Source organism: Bidens hawaiensis, unplaced genomic scaffold (assembly GCF_021521415.1).
Source record: "Bidens hawaiensis isolate Kalapana, Puna unplaced genomic scaffold, B.hawaiensis_p1.1 tig00002153_1, whole genome shotgun sequence".
Taxonomy (NCBI): Eukaryota; Viridiplantae; Streptophyta; class Magnoliopsida; order Asterales; family Asteraceae; genus Bidens; species Bidens hawaiensis.
The window spans coordinates 2,542,536-2,559,870 of record NW_027491115.1 but is presented as its reverse complement, the minus strand read 5'-3'; the positions used below and the strand labels follow the sequence as shown (position 1 = coordinate 2,559,870).

The 17,335-nt window shown below is 44.1% G+C and overlaps 1 pseudogene; it reads right to left on the bottom strand.

The window, feature by feature from the left end:
- Nucleotides 1-1,842: 1,842 nt before the first annotated feature.
- LOC143608465 (putative mitochondrial protein ymf1) lies at nucleotides 1,843-13,062 on the bottom strand (annotated as a pseudogene).
- Between the last annotated feature and the right edge of the window lie 4,273 nt (nucleotides 13,063-17,335).

Genomic DNA, 17,335 nt, shown 5'->3' with positions numbered 1-17,335 from the left:
CTGGCGGTCAACTTGATGCGGAAGAGGCATGAATGCAGTTCGATCTTGTGGTGTATTCCTTTGTAGTGAGTAGGGCCTCTTTCTCGTTGATCAGTTTGCCTCCGCTCTATTGAAAGGTCTCCATTCCTACGGCGGTTTTTTGTCAAATTTGATCAGTTGATTAGTTCGCCTTTCTTGCAGACCGATCTTCTGCTGAGTTCCTTCCTTCGTAGTAAAATTTGATGATGCGCTTTGGCAATGTTACCTACCAAATAAAAGGCCTGCTAGGTGATCGAAGTCGCTTAGGTCAACGAGGACTCACTCGCCTACCCTTATCTAATACTTTCTTTTATCTACTGAATTAAAATGGCTACCCGCCGCGGCCGCTGAACTATAAGATAAGATATAGTGTACTACTTGACTGGTAAGAAAGAACTTCTGTAAGAACTGGAAGACTCTTGTATGTACGGTAACCCTATCTTCCGCTACTGGTGGACTGTTGCACATAAAGGCCGACAGAAGCAACCTTTCTTAGCGCACTTTTCAAGTGCTTAGCTTCTGCTAGAAAAAGGCGGCAAGCCCATAAAGTAAGTGAAGTCGCAAGCCTAAGCCAAGAAGGTACGAATGAAGTGAAGGTCCCTTTTAGAGTTGGGGTAGCTTTCTTGTGGTAGTCATTGCGAACATCTCTCCTCTTCTCTTAGCGTGCACAGTTTGCTTACGCCTTAGGCACATCGATCTTTCTTAGTAAAGCGCTGGCCTAAAGAACTGAATATGAATAAAAGTCAATGTTTTAGTAAGCGTGTATAAGCAGCTGTTTAGTGTATGAGCAATTCTTTAGTAGTCGCACTGGTACAATGGAGGTTGGTTGAAGATGATGTTAATCGGCGTTCAGAAACAGTCTTGAAGTGAAGGAATTAGAAAGAACAAAGAAGTAAGGAAATGAGACGACTCTTTCTTGAATTATATTATAAACATACCTTCCCCTCCACACCAATCACGGTTTTTCTCCATTCCTCTCATATATCGTCGTAACACCCTTAATGGTAGGTTTTGAAAAAGACTTTTCATGTCATTCCCATTAGGTCCGATTCGGATCCCTCCGTTTTTTCCATTTCCTTCCGCACCTTTTCCTCAAAATGAGAAAGAAGATGGTACACTTGAATTGTATTATTTAAGTGATTATTGCTTGCCAAAAATCCTACTTCTACAATTGGTAGGTCACCGGGTTATTCAAATAAGTCGTGTTTTCCATGGTTTTCCCATGTTACTACTTCGGTACCAATTTGGTCGATCCGGAATGGATCGGTTAAACATTCTATTCGGGACCCTAGTCTTCACTTTTCTGTGTGGTATTCATTCTCGTTCGGCTCTTGGAATCACATCCAGCAATGGTGGGAACAGCTCGCAAAATCCAACCAATTCAACTACTTCATTTCCCCCAACCCTTTCTCGTAACTCTATTGTAACATAATGGTTTCATGTTCTTTCATCGATTGGTTATTCATTTCCGTTCGTATCTCTTTCTCCAATTTCGGTCTCGATTAGTTCACAAGATTGAATGGCCAATTCTCCTCAGACCCTCGATTCGATTGTTTTCTAAGAAGGTTGAGCCGGGTATGTAAGCCATGTATATGGGAGGAACTTAAAAGAAGGGCTTTCGGTTTTTTTCACCCCGTTTGTGGTCTTGCAGCTATTTCAATAATTTAGAATATAAAATGATATATAATAGAAGACTTTTTTAGAAGAAAGATTCTATATATGTCCAATCCCTAGTGGTGGTGGGACCAACCAAGATGTATGTCGTCCAACCCAACCTCAGACTCTTTCTTCCCGACCTATTTGACTCTCGGGCCATAGTTGTAGTTATTTAGGTGGTATCCCGAGATTGAAGAGATCGAATTCCTCTGGGGAACACACGAAACAAATATATTAACTGGGTAAATAGAAATAGAAAAGAGATGTTTCCAATTCATCAAAATGAGAAGCTTTTTATGCATCCATATGATCTGCTAAAGTAGATCGGTATTGCCCATATAATAAAAGCACATCTTGGTCCATGGAATCCCAAGAAGGTAAGAACTCCAACCTTGTTTCTTTGGTAACATTTCTCCGTTCCACAGCATCAAGTGAGTGTTTAACGAGTTGGTACAAAGAGATCGATCTCTAATTTCTACCAAGATATTCAACCCCTTTCTTTCGATGTGGTGTCATGATCTCATTCACTGTTTCATACGAGAACCCTTGTTGTGTCTTTCTCTCGGATTATCCAGCTGTGTCCTTACTCCAGGAGAATCACAGTAGATAGCGATAGAAGACGCTGTACCCAAAGTGGTCTTAGCATGAAGGGTGAAAGGGAGGATGTGGGACCATTCCTGATATCCACTCATTCAATAACCGACTTCGAAAGCTTACTCGTACGAAATAGTCTAGGAAAGAAGAATCGAAGCGCTAGCAGAGTCAACAGAATCAATAGCACCAACAGATTCATAACATGTCTTCAAACCTTACTCGATTTCACTCTGCTACCTGCTTCTGACTCCTTGCCATTGCATACCTCGCACGAGGCTAGGGTCACTTAGTCGATGCCAACCTCTTTTAACGATGCCTGATGCTTGATGATCGTTGTTCCCTACTTCGGGTTAGGTACCACAGCTCAAAACAAAGAAGCTAGCAGGAACAAGTTCTTGCAAAGCTGATTCTCAAACAAGAAGAGCATATTCTGTAAGAACAATAAGAGATTTGCCTCCTGCTAGACCTGGTATACCTTGATTAGATAGACTCTTTTCTGTGTTAAAGAGAAAGAGCGGGTTCTCGTTCATAGATGGGAGTAGTGACTAGCGTTATAGGTCGTTGGGCGGCAGGAAGGTTGCCACGAGTAAGTCAGTTTGGGGAACCGAAGGCAGTTCTCTATGGATCGGACACGTAACTTATCGAATCAGTTGCGACACGGATGGGAATGCATGCTATGAAAGATAGTGTCGAGTCTGAAACATCAACCGTCTACTTAATATCCTTGTACGGTTCCACAATCACTAACGAGATGAACCTTGGTTTGGTGAATTGAAGTTGGCCTTAGGTGTAATAGGACTCCCAGTTATTGTATGCTCCTGTGACAACCGGTAAATTCCCAAACCCTTAAGCTAAGTAATCAACCTAATAATTAGGTGATTGTAAATATTAAGCGCGTGCATTTGTTATGTGCGCCCTGCGCGAGCGCGCCATGTTAGTCAGCGCGTGCATTTGTTATTTGCGCCCTGCGCGAGCGCGCCATGTTAGTCAGCGCGTGCATTTGTTATGTGCGCCCTGCGCGAGCGCGCCATGTTAGTCAGCGCGTGCATTTGTTATGTGCGCCCTGCGCGAGCGCACCATGTTAAGAACCAGCGTGGGCATATGTTATATGCGCCATGCGCGAATGTTTTGGCTTTATGTTTTCATGTACCTTAACGTTTATGTTGTCTAATGGGTTGACCGTCACGCATGATGCAAAGGCGGGTGCACCCTAAATCGTTTATGCGCGTGCGGAAGGGAACTAACCTCCCCGCATGGCGGGAACATTGAGAGCTAGTTTGTCTGAAGCTCCAAGATGGAATTGACTTCAACATAACTGATCACTATGTTGAAATACCAAGACCACTTGGAGGATCTACAAATGAAACTCAATGTCCCTGACTGCGAGAAGGTTACGTACCTACCCGCAGCAAAGAAACATTCTATACGCAGAATCCTACACGCATAAGGCTGTACGCGCAAGGTTACACGCACAAAACACAGTATTCTTCAGAATAAAGGGGATTATTCCCGCCCAAAAGAAAACAGTAACGTGTTTCAGAAAATTTCTACTTTTTACTGTGCACTGGCAAAAGCACAGTGTGGCTTGAACAGTCAACTATCAGCCACCCTACTCTCACCAACCACAGACCTGCATGTCCTGCGAAAATCAGAATCTTTTACCTACTCCTCCACTTTTGAATAAATAATAATACTTTCCATACTTTATCATCATCACACCTAGATATGAAAAGATTACAATCCCCTAAATCAAGGGATTGTGTTCCATTGAGTTTGCCTATAAATATGTAACCTAAAATTATCACTCAACACACTTCAAACTTCGCACTTAAATCTGCTCTGAATCATCTCCCAAGCATCTATTTGATTTTCAATTCCGTTCCTGTTACTAGGTAAGCCGAGATTATAACCTTGAGATCTACTTTCCAACCCTTATATCTTGATCTTAATATAGATTTCTTGTTATTTAATCGTATTCTAGACCTTCGATTCCGAGGCCAACACCAAGAAAACCCGAATCTCGATTAATCCCTTAACAAGAACCACAGGTGAGTCTCACAGCCCCCATTTCACTATTTTCACTGTTTTTAACCTATTTTCGGGGCGAGGGACACGTGTTTAAATTACATTTTATCATGGTATACTTACAAGCTATGCAAGCGATTATGTGTTTAAATTATATTTCATGATGAACAATGCGAACGGTTATCTAAGGTTTTTGATGTATGTGCGCTAGAACTCGAGTAAGTGATCACTTTACCATTGGAACTCTAAGGGTAGGGACTGCTGGTTTGATCCGCCCACTCGTAGGGGTCGCACCTCTTACACAGACGAGTGCCTAGTATGGTCATGGGGCAGTACTATGGGTTTGAGCCCGTTCGTAGAGGTCGCTCCTCTTACGCAGACGAGCGCCTTGTTTTCCGGCACAACGTCCGCGCGTAACCCGCGGGACGGTATTACAGTATTATTCGCTCGTAGTGGCAGCGCCACTTACACAGACGAGCACAGTTTTCCAGAAGTGTCCGCGCGTAACCCGCGGGACGGTATTACATTATTTTAGCTCGTAGTGGCAGCGCCACTTACACAGACGAGCACAGTTCCCAGAAATGTTCGCGCGTAACCCGCGGAACGATTTTATCAGACTATGTTGATAGATCTATGTTTTACCAAGCATGTGTTTAATAATGCTATCAGAATTATGTTTCAGAATGATTTGTATCAAGATTATGATGCAATACGATTTATCAAGTTACTAAAACTTGTGAACTCACTCAGTTTATACTGATTCAAATATTTTTACGTGTCTTTCAGGAGATAACTAGGTAGCGCATGGAGTCACACTTAGAGCACCTCACGCAGAACATCTAAACTAGCTTTTTGGAAGATTTTAGTTCTATCCCTTCGATGCGCGTGGTTGTTCCCGCCGCGCATGGGGATATGGCGTGGAAATCTTCAACAGTTTTTATACTTGGATGTTTTTATAATTTTTAAACAATGTAATGTATTTGTATTAAACTCTTCATGCGCAATGAAAATCTTTGAATGTTTGCAATGGCCCGTGCTTAATTATCAATCCCCACTCGCGCGCGCCCGGCTGTTTCCGCCGCTCAGGGCCGGGTGTGACAGATTGGTATCAGAGCACTGGTTATAGCGAACTAGGAAAAGAAGTTTTAACCTAGACTATAACCGTTGGGGAATCACATGAAATACTTTTCAAAGAAAATATTTTCAAAAGAAACCATACACACACTTAGGAACACGGGTCACACAATGTCTAGTAAATAATGATAACATTATGTGCTCAGAGTACATGCGCTAAGTTTGATATATTTCCATTCTCTTTTAAAGCGAGAATGCCTCCAACTAAAGCCAAGGGAATTACTATGACACCCGAGGAACTCGCGGAAATAATCGCGCAGGCGATTGCGACACATGAGGCCAGCAAGGCCGAATCTAGTCAGGGTCGTCAGAATGAGACCCCAGAACCCGAATCAGGAGCCTTGGACAAAGGATGCTCCTATAAGACATTCATGGCCTGTAAGCCTTGGCCATTCAAGGGAACCGAAGGGGCCATTGGGCTCTACAACTGGATTGACAAGATGGAGACAGTTCTCTCCATTAGCAGATGTAGTGAGAACCAGAAGGTCCTTTATGCGACCTGCATGTTCCAAGAGGCAGCTTCGTCTTGGTGGAAGCTTCAAACGAAAACTTTGGGGCGAGAAGTTGCTCTCCACAAGACCTGGGAGGAACTGAAGGAAATGTTAATGAGAAAGTTCTGCTCACGCGCAGAGATTCAGAGTCTGCAACAAGAATTCTGGAACCACACTATGGTAGGAACGGATATCGACGCCTACAACAACCGGTTCAACGAGCTTTGTCAGTTGGTGCCAGATATGGCAAACACAGAGGAAAAGAAGGTCGAGAGGTATATCTTTGGGTTGCCTCCTGTTGTTAGGGTTCCGCTCAACGCCGCAGCGCCTCCAACCTTCGATGAGGCGGTTGCGCGGGCCATCACCCTTACAAGGGATACGGTCCGTGCGGGTATGTTGACTATGCGCGGAAGCGAGCAGCGAACCTCTGACTCCAAAAGGAAATGGAACTCTCACCACCGAGGGTCCGACTCCAAGCAGCCACCGTTCAAGAAGCAGGAGAGCGTAAGGACTTACGCGATCCAAGCCGCGGAGTCGTCAAGGAAAGGATACAGTGGCCCTTACCCATGGTGCAACAAATGCAAGTACCACCACGAAGGTGAATGCGCGAACGTCACGTGCGCCAAATGTGGCAGGCCAGGACACAAGACGATGAATTGCCGTGCTAAAGAAGCTGGAGCCAATGACAACTGCTACGCATGCGGGAAGCCAGGGCATTTTAGTCGGGATTGCCCGCAAAAGGGAAACCAAGCTCGCGGGAGAGCTTTTGTGATCGGCGCAGGCGAAGCAAAAGAAGAGCCGAATGTGGTAACCGGTACGTTTTTACTTAACGGCCATTTTGCATCTATCTTATTTGATACTGGCGCTGATCTAAGTTTTATATCTGCTGAGTTTAAAAACTCCTTAGGTCTAGCAACCAGTAGGCTAGACATACCTTATACTATAGAACTGGCCAATGGTAGGCAGTTGTGCGCGAGCGAAAGGGCTGAGCAATGAGTTTTATTCATGGGAGGTCACGAGTTCAATATTAACTTGTTGCCTATAGATTTGGGAAGTTTTGACATTGTGGTAGGTATGGATTGGTTAGTCGAGAATCTCGCAGAGGTTATTTGTCATGAGAAACAGGTTCGGATCCCACTGTTGAACGGAGAAACTTTGATGATTCAAGGGGAAAGAAAGGGAGTTGCGACGAAACTGATTTCGTGCCTAAAGGCGCGTAAGTGCCTAAGGAAAGGGTGCTACGCCTTCCTGGCGCATGTAGTAGAGAAGAAAGATGAGCGAAGAATTGAAGACTTACCAGTAGTGCGCGAATTTCCAGAAGTTTTTCCTGAAGATCTGCCCGGATTACCGCCACCGCGACAAGTCGAATTTCGCATCGATTTGGTCCCAGGAGCTGCGCCAGTAGCACGAGCGCCTTATCGATTAGCTCCATCTGAGATGCAAGAACTATCCAATCAGTTACAGGAACTATTGGATAAGGGTTTCATTCGCCCAAGTTTCTCACCTTGGGGAGCTCCAGTACTGTTTGTAAAGAAGAAGGATGGTTCCTTCCGGATGTGTATTGACTACAGGGAGCTGAACAAGCTGACAGTCAAAAATCGGTACCCTTTACCGAGGATTGACGACTTATTTGACCAGTTGCAGGGATCCAGTTATTATTCGAAGATAGATCTACGGTCAGGATACCACCAACTTAGGGTCCACGAGGAAGACGCGCCAAAGACAGCCTTCCGAACTAGATATGGCCATTATGAGTTCTTAGTGATGCCTTTCGGGCTAACTAATGCGCCGGCTATATTCATGGATCTGATGAACCGCGTGTGCAAACCATACTTGGACAAGTTTGTGATTGTGTTTATAGATGATATTTTGATTTACTCTCGGACCAAGGCCGAGCATGAGCAACACCTGAAATTGATTTTGGAATTGTTAAGGAAAGAAAAGTTGTATGCGAAGTTTTCCAAGTGCGAGTTTTGGCTTAGAGAAGTTCACTTTCTCGGTCACGTTGTAAACGAGAAAGGAATTCACGTTGATCCTTCCAAAGTCAAGGCCATCGAAAACTGGGAAGCGCCAAAAACCCCAACTGAGGTGAGGCAATTCCTAGGACTAGCTGGCTACTATCGACGCTTCATTGAGAACTTCTCCAAGATAGCTCTACCTCTGACCGCGCTAACTCAGAAAGACAGGATGTTTGTTTGGGGCGAAAACCAGGAAGCAGCGTTTCAAATGTTGAAGCAGAAGTTATGTAGTGCGCCAATTCTATCTCTGCCCGAGGGGACAGATGACATCGTCGTTTACTGCGACGCTTCACATCAAGGACTCGGATGTGTCCTTATGCAGCGAGACAAAGTCATAGCGTATGCCTCGCGCCAACTTAAGACCAATGAGAAGAACTACACGACGCATGATCTGGAACTTGGAGCGGTTGTCTTCGCGCTAAAGATTTGGCGCCATTACCTCTATGGTACAAAGTGTATAATCTTTACGGATCACAAGAGCCTTCAACATATATTTGATCAAAAGGACTTAAACATGAGGCAACGAAGATGGGTTGAATTGTTGAACGATTATGATTGTGAAATAAAGTACCACCCTGGAAAGGCGAATGTGGTAGCAGACGCGCTAAGTAGGAAGGAACGAATAAAAACGCTACGAGTCAAGGCTCTAAGGTTGACCATTCACGCAGATCTCTCTACCCGCATCTGAGACGCTCAGCAAGAAGCCTTGAAACCAGAGTTTGTTAAAAACGAAGCCCTTGGGGGAATGATTAAGAATTTGGAGCTCAAAGAAAACGACACTCGATATTTTGCTAACCGCATTTGGGTCCCTCTCAAGGGAGGATTGCGCGAGCAGGTATTAAACGAAGCTCACAAGACGCGGTATTCCGTACATCCTGGCGCAGACAAGATGTACCAAGATGTTAAAATGTTGTATTGGTGGCCCAATCTTAAAGGCGCCATCGCGACGTATGTCAGTAAGTGCCTGACGTGTTCAAAAGTAAAGGCTGAATATCAGAAGCCGTCGGGGTTACTTCAGCAGCCAGAAATTCCCATGTGGAAGTGGGAACAAATCTCTATGGACTTCATCACCAAACTGCCAAGGACACCTGGGGGTTATGACACAATATGGGTTATTGTGGATCGGCTAACTAAGTCAGCGCACTTCCTGCCAATCAATGAAACCGATAAGATGGAAAAGTTAGCCCGACTGTATATTCGAGAAGTAGTTTCAAAACATGGAGTCCCAGTGTCCATCATTTCTGATAGAGATAGTCGGTTCACATCAAGGTTTTGGAGATCGTTACAAGGAGCTCTAGGTACTCGCCTTGATATGAGTACAGCTTATCATCCTCAAACGGATGGGCAAAGCGAGCGAACAATCCAGACATTGGAAGATATGCTGCGCGCGTGCGCAATCGATTTTGAAGGTAGCTGGGATACTCATCTCCCATTGGTTGAATTTTCTTACAACAATAGCTATCACACAAGCATTAAGGCTGCGCCGTTCCAAGCTTTGTATGGGCGCAAGTGTAGATCCCCACTGTGCTGGGCTGAAGTGGGTGACAAGCAAATGACTGGTCCAGAACTGATCCAAGAAACAACAGACAAGATTTTTCAGATAAGGGATCGCCTTAAGACAGCGCGCGACAGACAGAAGAGCTACGCAGATGTGCGAAGGAAACCATTGGAGTTTCAAGTAGGGGATAAAGTACTTTTGAAAGTCTCTCCATGGAAAGGAGTCCCCCGTTTCGGCAAGCGAGGAAAGTTGAATCCGCGCTTCATTGGACCATTCGAGATCCTGGAAAGGATCGGTCCGGTTGCTTATAAACTCCGTTTACCCGCCGAACTCAGTGGAGTTCATGATACGTTCCATGTGTCCAACCTCAAAAAGTGTTTATCTGACGAAACGTTAATTTTGCCGATGGAAGAGATTCACATCGACAAACAGCTGCACTTCGTAGAAGAACCTATAGCAGTGACCGATTGGAAAGAACAAAAGTTGCGCAGAAGCAGAATCAAGTTAGTAAAGGTTCAATGGAACTCGAGGCGTGGGCCTGAATTCACTTGGGAAAGAGAAGACCAGATGCGCATGAAATACCCACACCTCTTTCAGAACATGGCTTCTGCCAGCAACGTCTCCTAAATTTCGGGACGAAATTCGTTTAACGAGGGGAGAATGTGACAACTGGTAAATTCCCAAACCCTTAAGCTAAGTAATCAACCTAATAATTAGGTGATTGTAAATATTAAGCGCGTGCATTTGTTATGTGCGCCCTGCGCGAGCGCGCCATGTTAGTCAGCGCGTGCATTTGTTATGTGCGCCCTGCGCGAGCGCGCCATGTTAGTCAGCGCGTGCATTTGTTATGTGCGCCCTGCGCGAGCGCGCCATGTTAGTCAGCGCGTGCATTTGTTATGTGCGCCCTGCGCGAGCGCACCATGTTAAGAACCAGCGTGGGCATATGTTATATGCGCCATGCGCGAATGTTTTGGCTTTATGTTTTCATGTACCTTAACGTTTATGTTGTCTAATGGGTTGACCGTCACGCATGATGCAAAGGCGGGTGCACCCTAAATCGTTTATGCGCGTGCGGAAGGGAACTAACCTCCCCGCATGGCGGGAACATTGAGAGCTAGTTTGTCTGAAGCTCCAAGATGGAATTGACTTCAACATAACTGATCACTATGTTGAAATACCAAGACCACTTGGAGGATCTACAAATGAAACTCAATGTCCCTGACTGCGAGAAGGTTACGTACCTACCCGCAGCAAAGAAACATTCTATACGCAGAATCCTACACGCATAAGGCTGTACGCGCAAGGTTACACGCACAAAACACAGTATTCTTCAGAATAAAGGGGATTATTCCCGCCCAAAAGAAAACAGTAACGTGTTTCAGAAAATTTCTACTTTTTACTGTGCACTGGCAAAAGCACAGTGTGGCTTGAACAGTCAACTATCAGCCACCCTACTCTCACCAACCACAGACCTGCATGTCCTGCGAAAATCAGAATCTTTTACCTACTCCTCCACTTTTGAATAAATAATAATACTTTCCATACTTTATCATCATCACACCTAGATATGAAAAGATTACAATCCCCTAAATCAAGGGATTGTGTTCCATTGAGTTTGCCTATAAATATGTAACCTAAAATTATCACTCAACACACTTCAAACTTCGCACTTAAATCTGCTCTGAATCATCTCCCAAGCATCTATTTGATTTTCAATTCCGTTCCTGTTACTAGGTAAGCCGAGATTATAACCTTGAGATCTACTTTCCAACCCTTATATCTTGATCTTAATATAGATTTCTTGTTATTTAATCGTATTCTAGACCTTCGATTCCGAGGCCAACACCAAGAAAACCCGAATCTCGATTAATCCCTTAACAAGAACCACAGGTGAGTCTCGCAGCCCCCATTTCACTATTTTCACTGTTTTTAACCTATTTTCGGGGCGAGGGACACGTGTTTAAATTACATTTTATCATGGTATACTTACAAGCTATGCAAGCGATTATGTGTTTAAATTATATTTCATGATGAACAATGCGAACGGTTATCTAAGGTTTTTGATGTATGTGCGCTAGAACTCGAGTAAGTGATCACTTTACCATTGGAACTCTAAGGGTAGGGACTGCTGGTTTGATCCGCCCACTCGTAGGGGTCGCACCTCTTACACAGACGAGTGCCTAGTATGGTCATGGGGCAGTACTATGGGTTTGAGCCCGTTCGTAGAGGTCGCTCCTCTTACGCAGACGAGCGCCTTGTTTTCCGGCACAACGTCCGCGCGTAACCCGCGGGACGGTATTACAGTATTATTCGCTCGTAGTGGCAGCGCCACTTACACAGACGAGCACAGTTTTCCAGAAGTGTCCGCGCGTAACCCGCGGGACGGTATTACATTATTTTAGCTCGTAGTGGCAGCGCCACTTACACAGACGAGCACAGTTCCCAGAAATGTTCGCGCGTAACCCGCGGAACGATTTTATCAGACTATGTTGATAGATCTATGTTTTACCAAGCATGTGTTTAATAATGCTATCAGAATTATGTTTCAGAATGATTTGTATCAAGATTATGATGCAATACGATTTATCAAGTTACTAAAACTTGTGAACTCACTCAGTTTATACTGATTCAAATATTTTTACGTGTCTTTCAGGAGATAACTAGGTAGCGCATGGAGTCACACTTAGAGCACCTCACGCAGAACATCTAAACTAGCTTTTTGGAAGATTTTAGTTCTATCCCTTCGATGCGCGTGGTTGTTCCCGCCGCGCATGGGGATATGGCGTGGAAATCTTCAACAGTTTTTATACTTGGATGTTTTTATAATTTTTAAACAATGTAATGTATTTGTATTAAACTCTTCATGCGCAATGAAAATCTTTGAATGTTTGCAATGGCCCGTGCTTAATTATCAATCCCCACTCGCGCGCGCCCGGCTGTTTCCGCCGCTCAGGGCCGGGTGTGACAGCTCCCCACCGGTTGTTGGAACGACGCGAGTCGGGCCGGGTCTCGATTCAGAAAGATGAAGGGCCCAAAAGTCTAAATAGGGAGTTATAAATTCCCCATCTCGTTGGGGGCGGAAAACGAATCGGCATCTTGATGTGGTACAGCCTTTTCTATGTTAGTTGGGAAAGAATGATGAAGTCCATCCGAACCGTCCAACGATGAATAAGAGGAGAGCAAAGCGCCAATGGCACGGGAAGCCCATGCGGAACGGCACGGAGAAAAGGAAGTTTGCTACGCTACTTCACTAGAAAAATCATTTTTTTTACTCATATCTATAAAGAGAAAGATAGATCCATCTATCCTACGAAATTTCTATTTTGATATCGAAAAAAGAATCTATTTCATTCAATGTTTGATTCAAAGAACTGTGCTTTGGCCAAATACGATATACAAGCGGGACCTACACTATGCGCAAGCTATGCGAAAAACTGCTTCTTTTTTTTCGGTTCTGAAACAACTTGGGCGAAATAGGGTTCTGCCGGGAAACCATGGATTTTTTAGTTCTCGCCGTTGTTTACTGGTTGAGCCATTGAATGGAATGAGATTAGAATCTCTAGAGATCTTTCCTCTCCGCTTACTCTAACAGGCTTTCCCTCCGTAGAAGACTTCTTCCGAATGGCATAATTGGGATATTGATTCCTCGATCTTCAAAGAAAACTAACTCCTCCTACTCCTTTTCCTTTAGGATAGGATCGTCGTTGGTCCTTCTTTCAGTAATGATCTAATGATCTCACCATTTTCTAGTAGTTCTCGCATACGTGCGAGGGACTATCCTTTCTATCGCTTGCCCTTTCTTTTCACTCTCAAGACAAGGCTCTCTCTCTCTTTTATAAAGCGAAGGAAAGCGCATGGTGCTGAAGCTCAATAAACACAAACAAACACGATGTAGGGCATAGCATAAATGAAACCGCTGATCATTTCATAAAGTATATATGCTTTCCCTCTCTCGATGCTTTTTTGGGGTGACTCACCAACCCACCCAGTAGTGATCGATGACATAATGGTATGAACAAATCAAAGTAATTGGATTTGGTTGTTCACCATGGACTTCTCTCTTTAGCCCTTTGTATATGTTCATAAATGGTTGTGCACCTCCAGAGTGGGGCCGGCCTCCCACTATCTTATCTTCTGCAGCATTGATTAGCTTAGCTGGGTTGGGTGGATCGTGCAATAAGCCTCTCTCATCCCTCCTTTAATCATACGTCTTTGTCAAAGCCTCTCGCCTTTCGAGATCCAGTCCAACGTCAAATCAGTCAGATCTTCTTGTTTGCCCGCCTTGATTCGGCTTCTTCTAACGGATTTGATCGGCATTTTGTGCCTGCAGTCCTGCTGAATTCGACCTTTTACCGGGGTAGCATAGTAAGGTTACAGGCGCAACTAGAAGAGTTGTCCCTCTTTCTTTTTTTTTGATCAATTAGATTCCAGTCTTCGAAGTCCTTCTTGGTCGATGGTCCCCATTAGGATTACTGCTAATTAGCAGCCTTTTTGGAAGACGAGATACTTATGTGTGACCGCGGATTCCACGGTAGCAGTAGTTCTAGCTCTACATTAGGAGCAGTGGGGCTCTATCTAAAGGAGGTACGGACCCCTCCCATAGTATGGTAGCTTGTAGCTAAAAAACTGAATAGGCTACCACGGCCATGTTCGCCTTTGTTTTTGAGCTCACTAATTTTAGAGTAGTGCTTGCAGCTTGCTGCTTTCTGTTCAAGCGGAGCTCGCTGTCTACTCCACGAGTCGCCACAGCTTCGCCTACGCCACTTGTATATAGACAACAATAGCGCCCAAGATTTGCCCTTCGCGTAGTTCATTAAACCTTCCAACTTCAGTCCATGGCCTGTGCTAAAGAAGCGTGTTTTAACTAATTCTTTTGAACTCATTTAAGATATTCTACTTCTCGATATCTCCGCACCTGGCACCTTTTCTTTCTTTTCCTCATCCCATGATCCTTTCCCATGTCATGGAAGTGCAGCAGTGCTCCTTCATTCTTCATAAAAACTATAACCAAGCTACCAACCAATAAAGCAAGCACCTTCTTGGACTAAGACTTGGAAGCTCCGTTAGCACCTTAAGGCTGTCTTTCTCCTAAGAACCCTCGAGAATATTCAGAGACGCGGCTAACGCTTCTCGGCCCACATTCGGAGACAGACCAAGCACCTCTCTTACCCACCACTATCTAATAAACCGGACTTGCTTATTATCTGAATGAGATCGGAAAGAGAGGAGGTAGCCCTAATCTTCCAGTAGGCGCGAACGAAAGGTTCTGAAAAAATTGAAAAAGCTCTGAAAAAGAAACAACCCGACCTGAGGAACTACCAACAACGGAAGAAATAGCAACAGCGGGAGAAACCTTTTCAAACCTCAGCTTCACCCCCTTCATCGGGATTCTTTCATTGATGATATGTCCTAAGCCCCTTTCAGAAGAACGAAGTCATTGGTGCTTTGCATAAGGGGTAAGCGCGCCATAAAGACTATTGGTACCTATCATAGACTTGACTCATTTTAAGGGCTTGAATTCCTTTCCCTGAGTTAGAGGGGTTTTCTGAAGGTCTTCCTCAAGGGCCACTTGGTTCTCAAAAAGACTGTTACCCCCGGCCAGAGTAGGGAGTAGGCAAACGGATGTTTCTGGGGGAACTACGGGAGACGGATACAGGTGGTTAGGCGATATTCTAACTTCTGGCTCATTGCAATTCCATTTCTTAAAGTGTAACTACATTTTTTTCTTTTTTTGAAAGTGAAAGTCAGGTTAGCCCCTTCTTTCAATTCCAAAGATGCTCTCAAATTTCTGTTAAAGATTAATTTACCTTAAGGCTTCACACGGTCAGGCAAGCGTGGCAGAGCGTAGCATGTATCTAGCCATCCGAACTACTTACTGAAGGGCAAGCACCGACGAATTACTCACTTCATTCACAGCGTGAGGGAGAGACAGAGAGGGGTCAGTAATAACTCACAACCGGGGTAAAAACATCCTACTTCTTTATTCACTCAGGTCATTGCTTTGACCGGCCGAAAAGAAAACATTTTTTAGATACTTGTTACAGGCCTGGCCAAGAGCACAAAAGAGCTTTATTTATAATTAGAGTAAGGGCATGCCATTTGCAATGCCTTTTCTTGCTTTCGACAGGACCCCCTTCCGACAAGAGAAAAAAGATTACGTCAATGCCAATTAATTGCCAATCATATAGAGTTTATAGCGATTACGACTATAAAGGGCAGGAGACGAATGAAAGACTCGTACTGCAAGTGCTGAAGAGAGATCAGAGATAGTACTAGAGGAAGCAATAGCTGACAAAAGAGCTCAGAGAGCAGTGCAGCTAAGCGGGAAGATCTGTGATCTTTTTGAAAGAGCATATCACAAAGACCGGTATATTGCACATACTGATTGATTGTGTAGATCGAGTCTCATTTAGAGAGTTATGCTATATCTATAGTACCCCCATGAGACTTTCCAGCTCGAGGCTAGAAGCTACCAACACTTTAATACAAACAAAAACAAAAATCGGAATTCGTGGGACCCGAGGCCTTACAGAAAAAGATCGATGAACGATTAAGCGAGACATTGCCTTAGAGACCAATGAAATGAGACCATGAAGCTTTATTACACAAAAGTTCTTTGAAGACCTTTTGCTTCTGCTTCCCTGCTTACTATTTGCTATCACCTCAACTGCTTTGACCTGCTCACTTAGAGTGAAGATCAATAATGGGCGGAAAGGAGTTCACACAACACTTACCTATTTAACCATGCCCTCCTATCACACCTAGCTCCATTTTCCTTCAGTCACAGCCAGTCTCAGTTCTGCTTCCAACTACCGATGGGGGAGAGCTTGGACATATAGCAAGATTGAATAAGAGATATGGCATACGGGAATAGTATATGAAATCACAAAGGAGACTAGAGATGAGTGTGGTTAATACTTCATAATAGCACCTTAGAAATTACTATTAATGCCCCTATCGTCCTCAGTCTTGTACTTTGCTAGCTTTAGTCTAGAACTATACTATCTCATTAAACGTCGAATATCCCTATGATGCTAGCCAGTGAAAAAGGAAAGAGTCTACTTCTTTGCTGGCTTGACTCCAGAACTAGTAGAGGAAGGAAGCGATGATCGGTCTATCCCATTAAGCGTAATCCCCTTAGCCAATGAAAGGACTACTCTTCTTGGACTGTGAGCGACGACACCAGATTAGAGCTAAGTGAGACAGGCTAAATGCGATTAAACTACTTTATAACTACTCGATTGATAAGTCTTGCCTAAGTCCTAAACTTGAATGAAGCAGCATGGCTGAAAGTCATATTTGGTTTTGCTTTTCTTCTCTTGTTCTCTTTTCTTAGTTAGGCCCAAGAAAGTACAAGATATATTTGACTAATATACTAAGATGATAGCTAGAGACTAGAGATGAGAGTGCGGGAGGATCTAGTTTTCTAACAAATATTCAACTTTGCTTATGCAAATTGTAATGTTCCAAAACCAAAGAATATCGTCGATGGGCTACAAAAAAAGAGGATCCTACTTCGCTCATGTACCGTCTTTTAACTATCCTACCACTGGTAAAGCTAGTAGTTTAGTACAATTTCTGCATGTTAAGACAGCACACTAATACATTTTCTTTAACAACTGAGACCAACCCCCAAGCTAGGTCTTTGAACTAATAAGGCATAGTAGAAAACTTCAGACTGACTATCATCGCGCTTGAAGTCCACTTAAGAGAGTTCCCCGACTTCTCGTGATGAGCACAATGCAGCAAACGGTGTTTGCGCCAGAGGAGGGTGGTGAGAACCGTTGAGCCATTGGCTTCCTGAGCTTTTCTGCTTTGGGTTTCTCACCCTCATCACCGAGATGAGGGTTTTTTCGTTATAGAAAAGAAAGGTCAACGAAAGGATTCAGTAATGACTCCAT